The sequence below is a fragment of the Schistocerca gregaria genome, chromosome X (genome assembly GCF_023897955.1).
Source record: "Schistocerca gregaria isolate iqSchGreg1 chromosome X, iqSchGreg1.2, whole genome shotgun sequence".
NCBI lineage: Eukaryota > Metazoa > Arthropoda > Insecta > Orthoptera > Acrididae > Schistocerca > Schistocerca gregaria.
This window is the reverse complement of record NC_064931.1, coordinates 503,372,929-503,394,781: the sequence shown is the minus strand read 5'-3', so window position 1 is coordinate 503,394,781 and position 21,853 is coordinate 503,372,929.

Here is a 21,853-nt window from a genome sequence, read left to right as displayed (position 1 = left end):
TGAAAATTCATTGTGGAAATAATCTGTATTGTTCTTTAGTTTGGTTGCGTAAGTGATTTCTTTTTTACGTGATTTGTCCCAGACGGAAGCAGCAGGTTGTACCGCCAACCTGTTACCGTGTTAGTGGTCATCTTGGGTTAACTGCAGTCCCTGGTGTTGTGATAACGAGCTGAGGGTGGTCTAGCGTAGCCAGCCCTTACTGCACGGCGAAGAAACACCGCACAGCCCCTTCCACAGTCGCTGGCCTTTTGTAGCACCGTTAACAGCCGGACACCTGCGCCCGCTAGGACCTATTCTTACCCTTCTATACAGCAACGACCTTAGCTGTTAGTCCCTCCACCCTTTGTCACTAGATGGCACTGACTGGTTTAGGAATTACTCGAAAGGTGGAAAGAGCTTATACGCGTTTCCCATTTCATCGTGCCTTTTTTCTAGGAAAATAAAACATATTATAAAATGTACTAACTAACGTTGTGTTTGCTAAAAGCAATCCTAGAACGCTGGTAGACTTATTTGGAGATTTTTGAACTGTTTTAAACGAATTATGTGTTGTATAATATTAAAATTTTACATTGCAGAATATGTCTGTAGGTATATTTTGCTGCGAACTCAACTCACATTGTACACTTGAGCCACAATAGCATGCTACTTTTAAAAACTGTGAACCTGTTAACACACGAATTCTTTTTTCTACATGACATATATTATGATAAAACAAATACTAAAATTTCAAATCATAGTGGCTTAACATATAGAATAAATATTTAAAAACAACCATTTTAAAACAAATTGCTTCTGATTTAAAAATATGTCAAACAAGAAGTTCGACAGTTAATTTGTAAAAGATTAAATGTTCTTTCACTTGAGACTACAGTCATCCATACCTCTCTCATTCTAAATACTTGAACTTTCAGCTTAAGTGTGCTTCTTCCCTCTCACCTGACACATACACCACGACAGTTTCATAAATACTAGCAAAACACATGATTTAGTCCCCCAAAATAGATTTACACATAAATTATTTGTCTGAATTACTATTATAGTATCAAATCAATTTCAATTTTTCATGATTGAACTAAGTTCTCGAAAGTAAATATTTTGCTTTTCAATTTTAGTTATATCATCGGCAAACTGTTCTTTCTTTTTGTCCAGTGCTCAAGTGCCACTACTTAGTTTTGGTCAGTAGCAAATAGAGCACCCGCACAATATACTTTGGTGAGTCTTCTCTCTCAGTGGAGCTTGCCTGTTGCATCAGAATAACAGCGTGACGACAGTTAGATACTGAAAGAAGTGAAACTGTCAGTTTGCTATCACACGCTAGCCCAATATGGTTGTGACAGCAGCAACAGCAGTTCATTTCATTGCTGAATTCTTTGATGTTTTCCGTTAATTTGCAGTAATGAGATCGCCTAGTGAGAAAGACAGGAATGTTCTAATAAAAAAAATACAGACTTATCATATAGTGTTAGACTACTCAACTTCCTCAAAAGAGGTAAAATTTAAACAAAAAAAGGCAAAACAAAAACATACCAAACATCACCCAATACTTCGTCGAGTTGATATGAAACGTGATCCTGTTACTCATAAATAGCTTTCGCACTTATCAATAATAATAGCAAACTCTTGCCTTTATCAAAATAAGAGTATTCTACTGAGAGCAAAACAACAGTTATCATATATATTTTTTGAGCACGTAAACTGTACTTGCATCAAATTTAATTACATTGTTTGTATAAAAGGATTATCACCTAATTATTATTACTTATTAAATGAAATTTATATTTTTAATGATATAAAATACGCAATGGACTAACACTAAACGATAAGTGGTTCTAATTATGTGCAAAACAAACGCATAAAAACCGAAGAGAAGTCGACGGCTCCCAGTTTCTCCTCACAGATTAATTTATGTTTCTTTCCCTACAAATACCACTACCGGTGATCCTACCATTTGCTACGTCATGTATCTACTTTACCAAGACTACCGAACCGTAGTCTAGTTACATGTTATTTATAAAACCAATAACTAAAATGATGGTGAAGGCAAATGTTTCGGAACAGAATCCGACATTTTTCGGAGACAGTGGATATAGTTACTAACAACATTCATTTACATTTCATTTTTTCTTTTAACCAGTATTCGATTTTATGTAGCATCTTCTTCGTGTTTCGTATATTCTTTAGTGGTGACTTTTCGACTTCATCTTTTGTATTAAAATAAAATCTCATAGATGGGTATGGTGTGTCCACAGCAGACGGCCGGTGTGGCCGTGCGGTTCTAGGCGCTTCAGTCTGGAACCTCGTGACCGCTACGGTCGCAGGTTCGAATCCTGCCTCGGGCATGGATGTATGTGATGTCCTTAGGTTAGTTAGGTTTAAGTAGTTCTAAGTTCTAGAGGACTGATGACCACAGATGTTAAGTCCCATAGTACTCAGAGCCATGTGAACCATTTTCTTTTTTCGCTGTTCAAATGGTTCAAATGGCTCTGAGCACTATGCGACTTTACTTCTGAGGTCATCCGTCATCTAGAACTTATAACTAATTAATCCTAACTAACCTAAGGACATCACACTCATCCATGTCCGAGGTAGGATTCGAACCTGCGACCGTAGCGGTCGCTCGGCTCGAGACTGTAGCGCCTAGAACCGCACGGTCACCCCTGCCTGCCACCACGCTGTACTCACTGACTTAACGCTCAGGAAATGCATCATTCAAAATCATTTACAGAAACATTCTAGAACATTATTTATTTTTAAATGGGTTTGTCTGAGTAAAATTGCTCAAGTCGTTCTGTGTGCACTGTTTTATATGATAAGGAACACACGTATAGTGTCTCACTGAGAGACTCGCCATACTGTACGATCAGAGCTTTCAGTCATTACATTGTTTGCTGCTACTGTATTTCATGAAATTTGAATTCTCTGCGATGCATTAGAAATGAGAACCTTTTGTGACACTTGTTTGAATTGCCTTTTATTCCTTTTTGGATTTACGGAATTAAATTTTTTTTCGTTATAACAGACAGTACGATTCTCCTTTTTGTCCGCGTCAGCTATCTCAGTAATTAGCGACACTGGAAAATTAAAATTGGAACACGAGAGCCATGTAGCAAAACTGCCACTGCAAAGCTAGCTGGGCGTGAAACGCACCGTTGCCTGTATGTTGGCCAGGTCGCGCCTGTCACAGCACACACTGACCGCCTGGCCTTTCCGCCGTTAACGTGACAGGTCAGGAATTACATCCCAGCCGAAAGGCCATATGTGGCAGGTGGCAGGCTCTCTCCTCCAGCCTAGCTGTCTGACGGATTAGCATTGTGAAGGATCAGTTCCCTTTGTATGGCTCATGTTTGGAGTCCTTGTGCAATTACAGCAGTGGATGAATCACACTACTAAAGTAACGAAACCAACAGTGTGTTTAGATTCCATTGGCTAACTTTTTGTTTTTACTTCGTGGTAGGCGCCATTTTTTCCGTCACTTCTGTGTGCCAACACATGACGAGGAAGTTTAAGAGGTGACTGTGTACAGCACAGTGGTGAGTAAGAGGCCGACGTTCACGAAATTATGTGGCTAATTTTGGTAAAGAGATCAAACACTGGAGAGAGGTGGATGGTAAATGTGTTGCCCCATTATGTCGTTTGTGATTCGCGATTGGACTCTTGTGTATTGTAGTCCTAAACGAATTTGTGTATAACACGATATAGCTGCAGGAATTTTTGCGATTTTCGGGTAAAATTTCAGTTAAGTAGAATGATGCCTTTTTTCAATGTAAAAAAATGGTTCAAATGGCTCTGAGCACTATGGCACTTAACTGCTGAGGTCATCAGACCCCTAGAACTTAGAACTACTCAAACCTAACTAACCTAAGGACATCACACACATCCATGCCCGAGGCAGGATTCGAAACTGCGACCGTAGCGGTCGCGCGGTTCCAGACTGTAGCGCCTAGAACAGCTCGGCCTCTCTGGCCGGCTTCAATGTAAAAGCAGTATGTACTAGACTAACTTCAACAACCCGGTAGTTAGCCAAATTATGAAGCTTATTGTTGTTGTTGTTGCGGTCTTCAGTCCGAGCGCTGGTTTGATGCAGCTCTCAACGCTAGTCTGTCCTATGCAAGCGTATTCATCTCTGAAACCCATTTGACCCTGCATACTACATTGTTGCCTAGGTCTTCCTCCACAATTTTCACCTTTCCACATTTCCCTCCATTATCAGACTGACAGTTCCTTGATGCCTCAGACTGTATCCTATCAACCGATACCGCCTTTTAGTCAAGTTGTGCCATAAATTTCGTTTTCCCTCTATCTCATTCAGTATCCCTCGATTAGTTATACGATCTACCCACCTGTCCTTCAGCATTATTCTGAAGCTTAAAACTTCAAAAGTTTCTATCCCTTCCAGTCCGCACTGTTCATCGTCCAGGCTTCACTTCTGTACAAGGCAAAACACTTTAATTTATATTCGATGTTAATAAATTTATCATTTTTAGAAACGCTTCTCTTGTTCTCAGTTAAAGTTTTATATCGTCTCTACATCGCAATTATTTTTCTTCCCAAATGGCACAACTCCTCTATTGCTTTTAACGACTCATTTTTAAATCTGATTTCCTCGGCATCGCCTGATTTAATTCGACGAAATTCAATTACCATTGTTTTGCTTCTATTGATGTTCATCTTATAACCTTTTTTTCATGACACTGTCGTCTTAATTTAATTGCTCTTTAGAGTTGTTTTCCGTTTGTGTCAGAATCGTAATGTCATTGGCTAACCTCAAAGTTTTTATTTCTTCTCACTGAACTTGAATCCCCTTTCTGAAGTTTTCCTGAGTTTCTTCTGCTATCCTTTCAGGTCCTTCCACTCTTCTAACTAGAGTCAGACTTCTACACAAGTTGTAAACAACATTTCACTCCGTTTACTTTATCAATGCTACCTTAAAAATTTTAGGCTAGTTAATATCATCGAAAGCTTTCTCTAAGCCTGAAAATGCTATAAACCCAGGTTTGCTTCTTCTTCAACCTATCTTCTTAGTTGTCATAGGGCGAGTATTGCCACATGTGTTCCTAAATTTATTCAGAACCCAAATTGATGTCCCTCGAGATCGGCTTCTACCAGTTTTTCCTTTTTTTGTAAATAGTTCCTGTTAGGATTTTGCAATCATGACGTGTTAAACAGATGAGTCCATGTTTCCATTATTTAGAATGACAACGTATATGATGGACATGAGACACCGGGTGGCTATAATTAAAATGCAGCTACTCACAGATGTCCAGTGTGGGCTGTAATTACCGTATGGCAGCGAAACTTTGTAGATGTTCTAATACTTTAACGTGGTACCGATTTATACTGAAAAAAACAGTTCCAGTTTTGTCCACCATGAGCAACTCTGGCGCTGTGAATGTGAGAAAGACATACATAAATTTTTCCGTATGTAGTGAATTAGGAATGGGAAGTCGCCAGAAAAGGTCAAACAAACGAGAAAGGCATAATGTTATGTTTATTATTAACCACTGCTTACAAATTTTGTTCAATATGACGTCGACGAGAAGCTGTATAGTGCCAGATTTGCACCTGGTTGCCAAAATTGGAATTAATTTTCTGTGTACTTAAATCGGCTCCGCATTAACCTATTAGCATATCTATCAATTTTCGGTTCCACACGATAATTACAGTCCACAATGGAATTGCGTGAGTACCCACACTTTAATTATAAACAAACAGTACATTTAGAAGCATTTACGTTCTCGATTAACTTGTAAAGCCACAGGATACCAAATTACCACAAAATTAATCACACAGATTTGCACAACGTTTCAGTATATAGGTAAATCGCCCACGAAGCGTAGTAGTAACCGTGTTATTCTGAGTCGTTCAACAGCGATGGAATCTCCTATCTTATGTTTTCTTTGTATTACTGGAAATCACCTGTATTTGCAATTTATCTCGAGCTAAATTAATCAAAATATGGTACCACAGCGTTGGAAGCTGATCGCAGTAATACCTTCAATTCCAACCAATGCTCCGCTTTCGGAAGCAACACAGATGGTCCTGCATACTTGACGCAGCTCTGAACAGATGCAATTACTTATGAATGAAATCTAAAGAACACTGGTGTAATATTATACATTATGCATTTCAGAATGTCACATCAGTGTTTTGTGTGTTTTATTCATAATGTATAAAGTATTCTACCAAGATCCGACGGGACAGTCAATCAATGCAGATACATTTCGGTTGCAGGGTATCAAGACACTACAGCTGCACCCCCCCCCCCCCCTGATTGCCACTTAATCATAAATTAAATGTGCTTCTGGAACTTCGTCGGACTAATTATCGTTTCTGCACTGCATAACGAAGCACGCTGTTGATTAGCAACTTCTGCTTAACAGGAACGCTTCTTTGGTACCCAGCTCACCGGGCTAGAAACATCTCCTGAATTCCTTTCTCTCAGCTACTCGATTCGTGCAACATTCATTTGCTCCGTCAAAGTAAAACGTTAAACATTAGCAACATGTTCAACACAACCGCGAAAATGCAATGGCCAGACACGATTAAAATATTCACTAGTGGAAGTACATTTATACGTATTATAAAGTCCCCAGCCGTATTTTTGTTCCTTTATATGAAGGATAATCGCAGGAACTTTTGTAGAGACTTTGATACTGTTTTCACTAAAGACAGACTGTTTCACAAGGAAGGTTTGTGTATATAATTTATTACCGCTACACCAGACAAGTCGACCGGCCATAGGTGCTTAGTTCTATCATTGAAAAACTGAAGCAGGTCTTTCATCCTTGTCTCCAAGCAGGACAGTCATATTCCCTCTCTCACAAAACGCCTGTTTTTACAAGAGAGGCAGTGTCTATCACAAAAACTCTCCATTTCGTCAAATGGCTTGGACTGAACAAGATCTTCATCGCATATAAATCTTCAAGGGTACTGTTAGCTCTCTATCTTCCAGGCATACAAAAGCCTTATGAACATGTTGCTGAAGGTGGTTGAGCTCCAGCTGTTTGGAACTTCGGTGGACTTTCCTTGGATTCTATCGCACCATGGCCTCCACAAAAAAGTACGTGGAATGCTTCATGAAGGTCACAGCGCACAATGGGTGCCTACTTATCCCTGCTTTCACAAGCCTGATCTTAAGGCGAGGGCCTCGAATGCTTGAAGAGGAGAATGGAAGCAAACACGGTGCCAGAGAGGCCGCCAGTAATGTAGTATGCAGTCTACTCCCTCGAGATATCGTGATTTACGGATTTTATATGTGACAGACAATGTATAACGTCCATTTTAAGGCGTTTCCGTCATGGAAACTTTTGTAGTCACCTCCACAGGTCATATGTTAGGTACTCCTCAGCTAGATAGTGATACTTAACGTCAGACAGTGATTTAAAATATGTACTCTTTTCGTGTGGGTGCTATGGCGATCAAGAAGCAACTCTGTGTAAGCGGCTAAGAAAATCGAAACATCAATGCACCTCTAACATCACTAATTGTCTCGTATCATAAAAAGGAAAACCTTACAAAATAATAATAATGCACATCTTAACAGATTATAATCTACAGATATAATTGAAAGGTACTATGTGCTCTTTGTGTACTAACCTACATTTATTTTAGTCATCAGATATACTACTAATGTAATATGCTTCTGGCTGTGTTGTATGTACACTAAATACAAAAAAAAATTAAATAAAAATATATTCACGTAGGTGAAGTCATGTCATTGAAAGGGATTGACACTTAAAGCATTGGTTCCTGTACGTTCGTTTGATTAGACACAATTATCTTTGGGAAAAAACTTGTTCTGTTTTAATTAACATGTTTAACATTTAGAATAATTATTGTTAATATCTTTTATGAAAAAATCGCTTGTATGTCCTGCATTTATTTTGGTATCACCTATATTTACGTTCTTTTCTCGGGTGAGAAGTAATGCGAATCAGCAACAGCTATAAGTATGCAGAAGAAAGTTTTGAGTACTGCTGGTGACACTAGCGAGGACATCTTCACGATACAATCCAGAGCTGACTGGTCAGCAAAGGCCCGTGTTCAAGTACAAGTACGACGCCAGCAAGGTTATCCGCGTTGAGAAAGATGCTTATAGTCAGATCGACTAGGACATCAGCACAGGTCAGCGGTCCTACAACAAACTGCGCTAACTGAGGGCCCATTATCCTACAAACATGCAGTGCACAGATGCCTGACGATAAATCTGCTTGCTCCGCAGAGCTATGGTACTGACTTTATTCCCGCGGGGGAGCATTGCAATGAATATACGTGGCGTATCATAAGCGATGAAATTTTCTATTCATTCGGAATCGATTTGTCTGTGTTCTACGATTACGTATCAGGTTGTTGATGTATGATAAGCTTGTTGTGCTTGCGACTGTCTCCTTATCGATAATCCGCTTCATCGTAACTCACTGCCGTTACTGCCAAGCAGAAGTACACTACTGGCCATTAAAATTGCTGCACCAACAAGAAATGCTGATGATAAACCAGTATTCATTGGATAAATACATTATACTAGAACTGACATGTGATTACAATTTAACGCAATTTGGGTGCATAGATCCTGAGAAATCAGTACCCAGAACAACCACCTCTGGCCGTAATAACGGACTTGATACGGCTGGGCATTGAGTCAAACAGAGCTTGGATGGCGTGTACAGGTACAGCTGCCCATGCAGCTTCACCATAATGCCACAGTTCATCAAGAGTAGTGACTGGCGTATTGTGACGAGCCAGTTGCTCGGCCACCATTGAAAAGACGTTTTCAATTGGTGAGGAATTTGGAGAATGTGCTGGCCAGGGCAGCAGACGAACATTTTCTGTATTCAGAAAGCCCCGTACAGGACCTGTAACTTGCGGTCGTGCATTATCCTGCTGAAATGTAGGGTTTTGCAGGGATCGAATGAAGGATAGAGCCACTGGTCGTAACGCATCTGAAATGTAATGTCCAATGTTCAAAGTGCCGTCAATGTGAACAAGAGGTGACCGCGACGTGTAACCAATGGCACCGCATACCATCACGCCGGGTAATACGCCAGTATGGCGATGACGAACACACGCTTCCAATGTGCGTTCACCGCGATGTCGACAAACACGGATGCGACCATCATGATGCTGTAAACAGAACCTGGATTCATCCGAAAAATGACGTTTTGGCATTCGTGCACCCAGATTCGTCATTGAGTACACCATCGCAGGCGCTCCTGTCTGTGATGCAGCGTCTAGGATAACCGCAGCCATGGTCTCCGAGATGATAGTCCGTGCTGCTGAAAACGTCGTCGAATTGTTCGTGCAGATGGTTGTTGTCTTGCAAACGTCCCCATCTGTTGACTCAGGGATCGAGACGTGGCTGCACGATCCGTTACAGCCATGCGGATAAGATGCCTGTCATCTTGACTGATAGTGATACGAGGCCGACGGGATCCAGCACGGCGTTCCGTATTACCTTCCTGAACCCACCGATTTCATATTCTGCTAACAGTCATTGGATCTCGACCAACGCGAGCAGCAATGTCGCGATACGATGAACCGCAATCACGATAGGCTACAATTCGACCTTTATCAAAGTAGGAAACGTGATGGTCCGCATTTCTCTTCCTTACACGAGGCATCACAACGACGTTTCATCAGGCAACGCCGGTCAACTGTCGTTTGTGTATTAGAAATCGGTTGCAAACTTCCTTCATGTCAGCACGTTGTAGGTTTCGCCACCGGCACCAACCTTGTGTGAATGCTCTGAAAAGCTAATTATTTGCATATCACAGCATCTTCTCCCTGTCGGTTAAATTTCGCGTCTGTAGCACTTCATCTTAGTGGTGTAGCAATTTTAATGGTCAGTAGTGTAGTTCATGATAGGTTTAGTCTTGAAATTCGGAGAGCGTACGTTCCAAGAAGAGTCAGGGAATATGTTACGTTTTCGCATCTAAGCCTCGTGAAATGACCACAGCAGAAAAACTAAAGAAATTAGAACTCGTACGAAAGCATACTGAAGATACCGTCGTAGCGAACACAAACAATGTCATAGATCCTTCAAGAAGTCAATTGAGAAAACCAAGAAGCACTGTCAGCCTACTCCGACGAATAAAAACACAAAATGGAAGACTGAAAGTTGATCACAAAATCATAATACTGGGTCCCTTTTGAGACTGTCTTGAAGGAAAGTGCAACTAAGCGTTCGGATCTTCCCTCAATGCACGAAGTTAAATTTCCACAAAAGGTTTAAGTTAGACACAGTCTACAGTCAATGTACTACAAGAATAATATGAGATAAACTTTACTAAATGAACAACCACGAAGACAGATCCGCCAGCGACGCCGCGGACATCCAGAATGTTGTCCCTAGCGGCGGCGGCTGCTCAGCGGCGGAGACGGTGACGTCGTCGTGGGCTCGACCGGCCCTGAACTGTCAGGAATACTGTCCAGCGGCAGGATATCTTCGCATCTATTTTCGATCGCGTGTGTTGCGGATGCAAGTAGGTCCTCGCGATCTCTGGCTGCTCTGCTAGAATCGCCTAGTGGAAACCCAGGAAATATACTTTTCGGCGAAAAATGATTGCATGGCAGGCGGGCAACCCACAACTCTACGTCGTATGATGTGTTATTGGATTTGCAGGCGTAACGCCGCGACATATCACTTGCCAACAGTCTCTTTCTTCCCACCCACCGTTACCGAAAGGAACATTGTAATGTGGCAGCGTGGGAACTAATTCTTGAAATTACCGAAGGAAGACATTGTGGACACTAGAGATGGAGCACAAGCTCTGATAGTTTCAAGGATCTGGTAGGAAATCGGCCGCAACCTTTTGAAGTAACTGTGTGGCTGGAGTGATGTAGGGAAATCACGGAAATTCTAAATCTAGATGTCCGGTCGCGGGTTTGAACCGTCTTACACTTCACGTAACTGCCAATCTGTCCATTTATACACTGCTTGAAAAATGCACCACACCTAAAGAGGTCATTTCACTAACAAGTGAGGTGACATGTTGTTCATCATTGTAGAAGTTTATGATAACAAATTCAGACCAAGTGAAACACACATGTCACAGTAAAGGGTGCCCGAACATGCACTTCTGGCATGCAAATGATCATAAATATGCCGAATGGCATCCCGCTATAGATTGTCCCAAGCATTTTGCACCTTTTGTTGCAGTTCGTCAATGGTTCGATCAGGCCCTGGAGACCAATAAGTTCCCGCTCCATCATTCTCCATTCGTATTCAACTGGCGAGAGATCTGGTAATCTTGCTGTACAGGGCAGTTGTTGTACACAACGAAGAGCACGTTGCGTCGCTGCAGCAGTATGCGGGCGTGCACTATCCTGTTGAAAAAGCACATCACCTTCCTGTCGAAGAAGTGGCAGTGGTATGGGGATAACGGCCTGTGCAATGTAGCGGGCACTGGTTGCTTTAGCCTGCAGGAACACCGCGTGTTGTAACTAATGGCTCCCACACCACGGAGTCTGGGATGAGATATACGTGTCGTGAACGAATGCATAGGTGGAGTAGGCAATTCATCAGGTCTGCGCCATATACGTGTACGTGTATCACTGGCTTACAGACAGAATCTGTTCTCATCACTGCAGACAACAGAACTCTATTTCATTCTCCATTCAACTCTTTGACGGCTCCAGAATAGCTCTGATTGGCGGTATATTGTGGTGCCAGTGACCATTGCTGAAAGCAGCGACAAACCATGAATACAACGTGCATAACATGTGCAGCAATCCGTCGGTAAGTCCAACTAGTTTCCCGCTGGCCCACAATGCGACCCCCGTTCAAGTGGTTGAAGCTGTTCAAGAAGAGTACTCGGTATGTATTCGTTGGTGGGGCTTGGTTGTTCCATAGAATGTATGTCGCGACCACTGTTCAACTCTAAGCTCAGCACGATTACTGCCCGCAGCGTCAAAACACAGGATGTACAGTCAGGCTATCTCAGCGCCATCTGATCGCCGATAATCGTGACGAATGAATCACTTTACACTAACCCCTAAATGTGCACATATTGTACCCTGGTGTCACTGAACACAGTTCTTCATGGTGTTGCATTTTTTTCAGTAGTCTATTTCCACTTGATTATGAACTTTATACTTATTTTTGAATCTTGAGGAGATGTTTTTCGACCTTTAATTTATTTTCATGATGCAGATTTACTTTCGTTATAGAAAGATTTTCTTCCGATCAGTTCCAAGGATCTGGTTTTATTGTTTGTTCACTTCAGAAAGCTGCAAAGCCAGTGAAGTAGTCCCTGATTTCAAGATTAAACATCTCGAAAACTAAGACCGATAGAAGAGTGCAACAACGGTACGTTTATAGCGAAAGCTGTATGAATTTTACAGAGAAGTTTCTAAATAGTTTGAAAAGCTGATAACATATGGCGCTGTAATCGCAATACTTAGTGCCTATGAATAGCGCACCGCAACTCAGAGCGATCAGCCACTCCTACCCTATCGCTACAATGCACCAATCCTCCATCCTTATACCATAGTCACCAGGCAGTTTTTTCTCCCACAACAACTGACTCCCTATCCCTCGGCAGAACTAAAATACTTTCAAAAATTGCAAAGCAACTATGGACAATATGGCTACACAAATGAAGAACCTAACTTCAAATTTAATTTACCAGTCGATAGCTCATATTTGTCTGTACTCATTTTCATTCTTAGTGTATGGAGTGAGTTTTAGCCATCGTCTTCAATATTACAGAGGTTAGTAGGAGCAGATGGGTATTATGTAAACGAGAGTTAGCTGTCGCGTGTGCGTCTTATCCCGTCAATGTGCGTCAGCAGATCTGCGTGATGCTGCATGTTGGCCTGTTGGGATACTCTCCACTGGGTAAAAGAGCCTGTTCCGATCTGTACGGTGGACAATTTGTTCTGTCACTTGCAGACATTATGGAATCGCAAAATAAGAGCCCTCAACACTTAATTAGAATGACGCCATGCTCGTTCCATATTTGTCGTAGGAAGCTCACCCATAGGCAGTTTCATTTTGTTGAGATTAAGAGAGCTAAATGTGTGTGTTTATTGTAGCGCAATTGGTTTAGATGCTCTCTAGTTGGCTGTAGCATTTTCGTTTTGCCATGTTATTTCCAAGCAATTAAATAGAAGGGGAGAAGAGCCAGGGTAGAGGGTGAAAGTTTAAAGTCAAATTTGACCCAAATTCACAATTACGCTCCAACTCCTGTCCCCTAAAACCCACCCTAGTCACTCAAGTTTCCCAGTCTATAGCTGGTAAGTTCAAACCTGCTCGTAATACTATAATATACACTCCTGGAAATGGAAAAAAGAACACATTGACACCGGTGTGTCAGACCCACCATACTTGCTCCGGACACTGCGAGAGGGCTGTACAAGCAATGATCACACGCACGGCACAGCGGACACACCAGGAACCGCGGTGTTGGCCGTCGAATGGCGCTAGCTGCGCAGCATTTGTGCACCGCCGCCGTCAGTGTCAGCCACTTTGCCGTGGCATACGGAGCTCCATCGCAGTCTTTAACACTGGTAGCATGCCGCGACAGCGTGGACGTGAACCATATGTGCAGTTGACGGACTTTGAGCGAGGGCGTATAGTGGGCATGCGGGAGGCCGGGTGGACGTACCGCCGAATTGCTCAACACGTGGGGCGTGAGGTCTCCACAGTACATCGATGTTGTCGCCAGTGGTCGGCGGAAGGTGCACGTGCCCGTCGACCTGGGACCGGACCGCAGCGACGCACGAATGCACGCCAAGACCGTAGGATCCTACGCAGTGCCGTAGAGGACCGCACCGCACTTCTCAGCAAATTAGGGACACTGTTGCTCCTGGGGTATCGGCGAGGACCATTCGCAACCGTCTCCATGAAGCTCGGCTACGGTCCCGCACACGGTTAGGCCGTCTTCCGCTCACGCTCCAACATCGTGCAGCCTGCCTCCAGTGGTGTCGCGACAGGCGTGAATGGAGGGACGAATGGAGACGTGTCGTCTTCAGCGATGAGAGTCGCTTCTGCCTTGGTGCCAATGATGGTCGTATGCGTGTTTGGCGCCGTGCAGGTAAGCGCCACAATCAGGACTGCATACGACCGAGGCACACAGGGCCAACACCCGGCATCATGGTGTGGGGAGCGATCTCCTACTCTGGCCGTACACCTCTGGTGATCGTCGAGGGGACACTGAATAGTGCACGGTACATCCAAACCGTCATCGAACCCATCGTTCTACCATTCCTAGACCGGCAAGGGAACTTGCTGTTCCAACAGGACAATGCACGTCCGCATGTATCCCGTGCCACCCAACATGCTCTAGAAGGTGTAAGTCAACTACCCTGGCCAGCAAGATCTCCGGATCTGTCCCCCATTGAGCATGTTTGGGACTGGATGAAGCGTCGTCTCACGCGGTCTGCACGTCCAGCACGAACGCTGGTCCAACTGAGGCACCTGGTGGAAATGGCATGGCAAGCCGTTCCACAGGACTACATCCAGCATCTCTACGATCGTCTCCATGGGAGAATAGCAGCCTGCATTGCTGCGAAAGGTGGATATACACTGTACTAGTGCCGACATTGTGCATGCTCTGTTGCCTGTGTCTATGTGCCTGTGGTTCTGTCAGTGTGATCATGTGATGTATCTGACCCCAGGAATGCGTCAATAAAGTTCCCCTTCCTGGGACAATGAATTCACGGTGTTCTTATTTCAATTTCCAGGAGTGTAATTTTAGTGTTCTGTCCTGCATGTGGTTCTGTGAAATTATAAGGATAAGAGTAAGCAGAGCAGTACTCCAGCCCCGAGTAATGTTAGCGTGGTGCCTGGTGTGCTATCCTGAGAAACTCTAGCGACAGGATAGAGCAGTGAAATGCACAAGATCCATGTACTGTTCTTGTGATGCCTGGAGTATGATCCTGAGAATGTAGTTTAGTACCCCAGATCCATGTAATGTTAGTGTACAGCCTCTTGTGTGGTCCTCTGAATATATCCCGACTTTGAGATACCACTGATGTGCCACAGATGTTTTATTAGAGATGAGGATTTCCTCCTGAAATCTTATGAAGTATTAACTGATACAGAAAGAACTGGGAACGAGATCTGTGGCATAATGATCTGACACTAGGTTCGAATTCGGCTGGGTAGCAGTTCAAATCCACGTCCATCCATCCAGTTTTAGGTTCTTCTTTGTTCCAAGAGTCGTTTTGGTACATTCCGGGATGGTTCTACTGAAAAGTACGCGTCCATATAACCTTCCCCTTCCTCACCAACTCGAGGTCCACCGTGGACATCACGTTAAAGCCTAGTCGTGTTTTCTTCCTTTTTACAAACAACTGACCTGCAGAAAACGTATTAAATTCAAATTTTAATCGGTGATAAATGAATACACAAGTGCACACCTAGTACATAATTTATTTCTCTAACATGTAAGTCGATGGGATAGAAACCAGGTACTACACAACTGATTCACTAACGTAGGGATTGAGCTCATAAATAAGTCAATCAGTGCTGTAACGAAAATATTTCCGTGTTATAAAAAATAAAGAAGTAGGTTTCTAGACTTGAGTAATTCTCAGTTTAAAAACTGTCACCTCACCTGATCATCTTCCCCTTTCCGCTTTCTTTTTTCTGTTATTAGTCTACGTAGCATTTTGAGAAACTTACAACAAATTACAAGTGTATCTAGATTGTTCATTTACAAGTGGTACACTATTCTACTTCTAAACAAGAAAGCGTTAAATCGAGTTGTTGCCGTCTAGGGTGTTTACGTTTTGTGGCTGTCGTCTTTTCTATTCTCGTAGGAGCGCTTTAAAAAGAGCTTTCACAAACTCAATCTACTCTTGTAATTAAAGGTAGTGTCGCTACGAATAAGAAAGATATCTCCAAGAGGGTGGAGCACAGGGACGGGGGGGGGGGGGGGGGGGGGCTGCAGGGCGAAGCTGAACCCAGCTGAATGAGATTTCTGCGGATCGATGGACAGGGCGGACGCCTGGCGCCGGACACGTGTACCTGTGGCGCCCGCCTGCCTCAGCCTGCGTCACCCGACCTATCCCTATCAGGTTTCTTTCCGGCACAGCGCCCACCACCTGCGCAGCGGCCTGGCGTTCAACAGGCGCTACTAGGAGCCACGGCTACACGCCATACAGTTTCAGTAAAAGACTGCCAGGCACTCCCTTTGGATCTACCTCGGGCTCTCATTTTCCTTTGTGCTTTCGTTCCGTGGGTGGCACCTTTTGAACTTACACCTTTTCCTCTTTCCTCTGAACGCCTGATGTATCATATAACTCAGTCTCTGCACTTTACATTCTCACTGTTTCGCTATATTTGTGTAAAGAATGATCAAAGGTGTTATAAACCTGTAGTTGGTTTGAAAACAGTGCTTTCTAGGCATGTCCCTGTTGCAGGCGTACGCCCTGCATTCCTCTGGCCTTTGAAATAATTTAAACAGCCATATACCGGGGATCTACTGTTTCACGTGGTCTTCGACTTACTATGCAGCTTGTCCTTTTTTGTATTAACAAATAAGCAATATATGAGAGAAAAATTCTAGTTTGCAGTTTTTAATGATCATTTTATTTACATTATGCTAAGCGTCTATCGACGATTACTGAAACAAAAAGCAAAGGTGTTTGAAACTTAGTTGTTACTGTTACTGATTTCCTTAGAGCTATGCTGTCTTTCGCTTGTTGAGGATCTTTAAAACACAGTCTATGTGAGAATCATCAAAATACACACTGACTATCGAAAATATTATGACTACCTTTTTAATAACCTGTTGAACCCCCTTTGGGCCGGCCGGTGTGGGCGAGCGGTTCTACGCGCGTCGGTCTGGAACCGCGCGACCGCTACAGTCACAGGTTCGAATCCTGCCTCGGGCATGGATGTGTGTGATGTCCTTAGGTTAGTTAGGTTTAAGTAGTTCTAAGTTCTAGGGGACTGATGACCTCAGATGTTAAGTCCCATAGTGCTCAGAGCCATTTTGAACCCCACTTTGGATACAATGCAGGAGCGATTCTGCATGCCATGGGTTCGTCGTATCCGTCACAGTTTCTCTGAGATGTCTACACAAAGGTCACGAAAATCCCGTACATTACATGCCTATGTTTTGTGTGCGCGGGAATGTCGTCCGATAACATCCCAGATGTGCTCCATCGAGTTCAGATCAGGCGAATCTGGTGGCCAAGACGACAACGTGAGTTCACTATCACGCTCCTAAAAGCACTGTTCATGATTTTGGCTTTGTGCTAAGGGCAATTATCTTACTGGAAGATGCCATAGTCATTCCGGTGTAATGTTCACATAGGTGACACTATGCTTTCGATTACTACCACTACCACAGGTTCCATGGAAGCCGAGGTGAATGTCCTATCCGGACTCGACTATCAGCGTAGTGTAGTGAGAAACGCAAATGTTATTCATCCTTCCAGGCAACAAGTTTCTATTGATACATCGCCGAATCTTTGACCACGTACGCACTGAAATTGTAATTGAAAATGCTGTTGGGTCGACATAGGAACGAGAAGAAGCCGTCTATTGCGAAGTCTCGCGTTCAACAATGCGCTGAACGGTATGCTCTGAAACGTTTGTGCCTGCGCTAGTATTGTATTATGCCTTCATATCTGCCAAATGTCGCCTATCCCGTTTTACAAATGCGGGAAAGCCTCCGAGTTCCACGTTTGGCGATGAGGTGTGAACGTCTAACAAGTCATTCGACCAGTTTACGGAAATGCTCACGACAGAAGCACGCTAACGGCAGACCATCTTTGCCGTTTCCAAAATTCTCGTTTCCAGGAGCCGCCCCATAACAATCTGCCCTTTTGTGAAAGCCGATTACGTTGATGGGTCTCCCGACTAGCGGCGCATATCGTCGTTATAATGATTCCTCATTACTCCCTGTTCCGATTATATACTTTTCTAGCGTGCACGCGTTCAATCTCGCGGTGAGAAATGGTCAGAACATTTTGATTCATCAAAAAAATGTGCAAATGTGTGGGTAATCTTATGGGACTTAACTGCTAAGGTCATGAGTCCCTAAGCTTAGATACTACTTAACCTAAGTTATCCTAAGGACAAACACATACATCCCTGCCCGAGGGAGGACTCGAACCTCCGCCGGGACAAGCCGCACAGTCCATCACCGCAGCGCCCTAGACCGCTCGGCTAATCCAGCGCGGCTTTTGACTCATCAGTGTGCTTTGGGTGACACAGGTCCACAGGTACGGTAGTGTCCAAACTTCATTATAAACGAAGAACGCCGGCCGTCGTGGCTGAGAGGATCTAGGCGCTACAGCTTGGAACCGCGCTACCGCTACGGTCGCAGGTTCGAATCCTGCCTCGGGCATGGATGTGTGTGATGTCCTTAGGTTAGTTAGGTTTAAGTAGTTCTAACTTCAAGGGGACTGATGACCTCAGAAGTTAAGTCCCATAGTGCTCAGAGCCATTTGAACCAAACGAAGTACATCGTATTTCCTGAACATAATGTTACATAATACTGTGAAGCTTATTCGTATGACAATTGTCGTACAACAGTGCCCATAGAATGTGGGACTAATTAATAAAGTTCCGAACAGGAAAATACATATCTTAAAAAAGTAACAACTTGGTTGTCGCTAGCTGCCAGACAACCATGGCAGTAGTGTTGCATATTTTCTACAATTTGCACTTGAACCAAATTGGGCTGTCGACATCTTTCATGAGATAGAACCATTTGTAGGTCTGGAATAGTTCGTGGCAGGGCTTTTTGTCTCCCAAATGTATGGTAAACACGCTCTACTGGATTCAGATCCGTCTGCGAGAAATTCCTTCCAGCTCGATGCGGTCGGGCAGTAATGTCTACGAACAGAAATTACGGATCAACAGCACTTTGGAAAAGTGGCACATGTGGATCATCTCTCTACTTCTAGACGTTAACAATAGTCCTACGACCATGAAACCCTATACACCCAGCCCATTGGTACCAGTTCTTACCAAATCTGTCATCATAATGGTTTCTTCCCTCGAAGTTCCTGTGACTCTATCGCCTGCGACTCTCCATTCAGATGAATGTGTGAAGAGACACGGTCTAACGATCAAAGCAGAGCTCATATATAAAGATCACATATCTCAATAAATTCATGGTCCAGTGTCGATATTACTGACTCCAAGGGACAAGGTTCCATCTCAGTATTACCACAAACGGTACGCTGCGAAACATCTGACATCTAAATATTTGTTCTGTGTATAGTTTGTCGGGAAGCGGATATTTCTGAGAGAGTTGTAAGTTTTATGAGTGCTTATTTTGGGGAAATTGTTGGATTTCGGCGTGAAGTTAAGGCTAAATATCGGGCGGGTTATGTAGTGACTGCTTGCGGCCCATCTTGTACCGGTATTCGACGACAACTTCCTGTCTCTCGAAATCGACACGAAATCCTTGAAATGACACTTTGTGGTACGTTTTATGCTACTATGATTGCAATCTACTATGTCTGATCTGTTCCAAAGCGCGCAACAATTCCACCAATAACACAGGACCCTAAAGGAACTCTTCGAGACATGTTAGGAGCGTATATGCATCCGGAAAGGAAGTTCCTTGAAGGTTTTCCGATTGAGAGTGGAGAAGGTGAAAATCAGAGGACGCAAGGTCAGGTGAACAAGGTATAATGTTTTTCGTCAGCCTAGCCGAATGCGGGCCGGCGTTATTGTGAAGTAGCATCGCTTAACGCAGCCTTCCTGGTCGTTGTTTTCGGACTGTGTCTGCAAGACGTCTCAGTTGTTGTCAATAGATGTCAGCAGCGACGGTTACACCTCGGGGTAGCAATTTGTAGTACACCACACTGCCGCTGTTCCACCAAATGCATAACATTATTTTTTGTGGATGCGCGCAGGTCTTTGAACGAGAAGTTGCTGCTTTGTTTGGGCTGAATCATTCCCTCCTTTTCCTTATGTCAGCATAAAGACACAATTTATCGTCACCAATAACGATACGGGATAGGAATGGTCGGTGTTGTTCGTGGGGCAATTGACGACGAGCAAGCAGAGAGGCACATATGTCCACCCGCTGATTTTTGTGATTTTGATTTAGTGCGTGCGGTACCCACACACACAATTTTGGAACTTTCCCCATTGCATGCAAATGTCACACTATGGTGGAATGATCACAGTTCAGGACATTTGTCATTTCCCCAGATTACTGGCTTGGATCAATGGGAACTAATACATTTAAATGATTTTCATCAAATCCCGAAGGTCTTCCTAAACGTGGAGAGTCACTAATGTGAAAACGATCCTCCTTCAAATGAGAAAACCATTTCCTTGCCGTGCCATGTCCCAATACACGGCGCAAATGTTTCTGTCTGCCTCCGCTGCTGCTACTCCTATACTGAACTCAAACAAAGGAATATGTCGGAAATGTTGCGATTTCTCCACTTGCCACTCCATTTTCTAGCATCCATGGCTCCACTCACCATCTTCAAAGGACAAAATGACAATATGTAAACTCAAATGGCAACAGTGATGCAAATAAAAAATGACTGTCAATAAATAAACCCATAGCAACCGGAATACCAATACGCAAAACCAAAACGCTACGAATTTAAGTACCAACTTCATAGTATTGTGTTGAAAGCTTCATCAAGAGACACAGCTCTGCTTACAGAAAGGTTGCAACTCGATTTAGATGTTATACGTCAGATTCATTACCTTGTAATCGCATATCAATTCAAGCAGGAAGGGCTCATTTTCTCAACCCATGATAATTCCGGTTTGCAGAGGAATCTTAACGCTGATTTATAGTGAGTGTTTTCTCTTTTCATTTTCCCCTTCTGATTTTAGCTTTAGACACTACTGTAGTTGTAGTTTGAGTAAGTAAATTGGTATTATCAGTACGTAACTTATACTTTGTATGTACACAGCAGCTGAAGTAGATCAGAACAAGCTTGGAATACATATCAGTGTATTAAAGTAAAACGTAAAATAATTTTTTTGCGACAAATAACAGTAAAGTTCAAGTAAATAACATGGTCATAATCCTTCGAGCCGCAATCAGAGGAAAAGAGTAATTTGGAAACACAAATGTTTTCATTCTTCTCAAGCAGACATTGTCGCAAGCGTTAAGAGTGGGGCATCTAACGGCATTCCAATCAAAATGTGAGTACTTATGTTCTTTCGCTACTACGAAAAAGCATCCTTTGACAGTAGCGCCAACGGCAATTTTATGATTGTGAGACCTTCTAGACAAACAGTAAAATAATTAAGCTATGCAGCGTGTAACTTTTTGACCGTAAAAATACTACCTTAAAAGTGGCCTAATCAAACTACAGCATTAAATAATGATAATCCAATTTCATAGACACAAAGTAATTATTTAATGCTGTCATCTAATTCAGTATACCTACGAGTATATATCTAGAGTTATACTCTACAGTCCTTTTTACAGTGTGTGATGGAGGGTATGTTGTGTATCGCTGTCAGTTATTGTTCCTGTTGTAGATACTGCGTGGAAAGAACGGCTGTCGGTGCGTCTCAGTGTGAACTCAAATATTTCTGATTTTACTCTTCACGATTTTCATATGGAAAAAAAGAAAACACTTAGAAAAATTTAAGAACAGGAGTTGCTTTATGTCAAATGTTTCTTTCCCTTTCGGACTTGATGGTTATTTGACATCACACGAACTACAGGATAATCTTTTGCATCACGAAACCATCACAGCTTCTCGTGTAGTCATAGCAAAGTGAGAATACAATGTTTTTCCTACTTGTGAGAAAACATGATGTTCACCATTTAATCCTTTGAAATATGACTGCAATCTCTCTATATTACAACCATTGTGTATGATACAGAGTTACATGCATAGTGTACGCTCTGGTACAAAGAGTATCTTGTCTGATGAGACTGTTCGATTCACGTCTCAC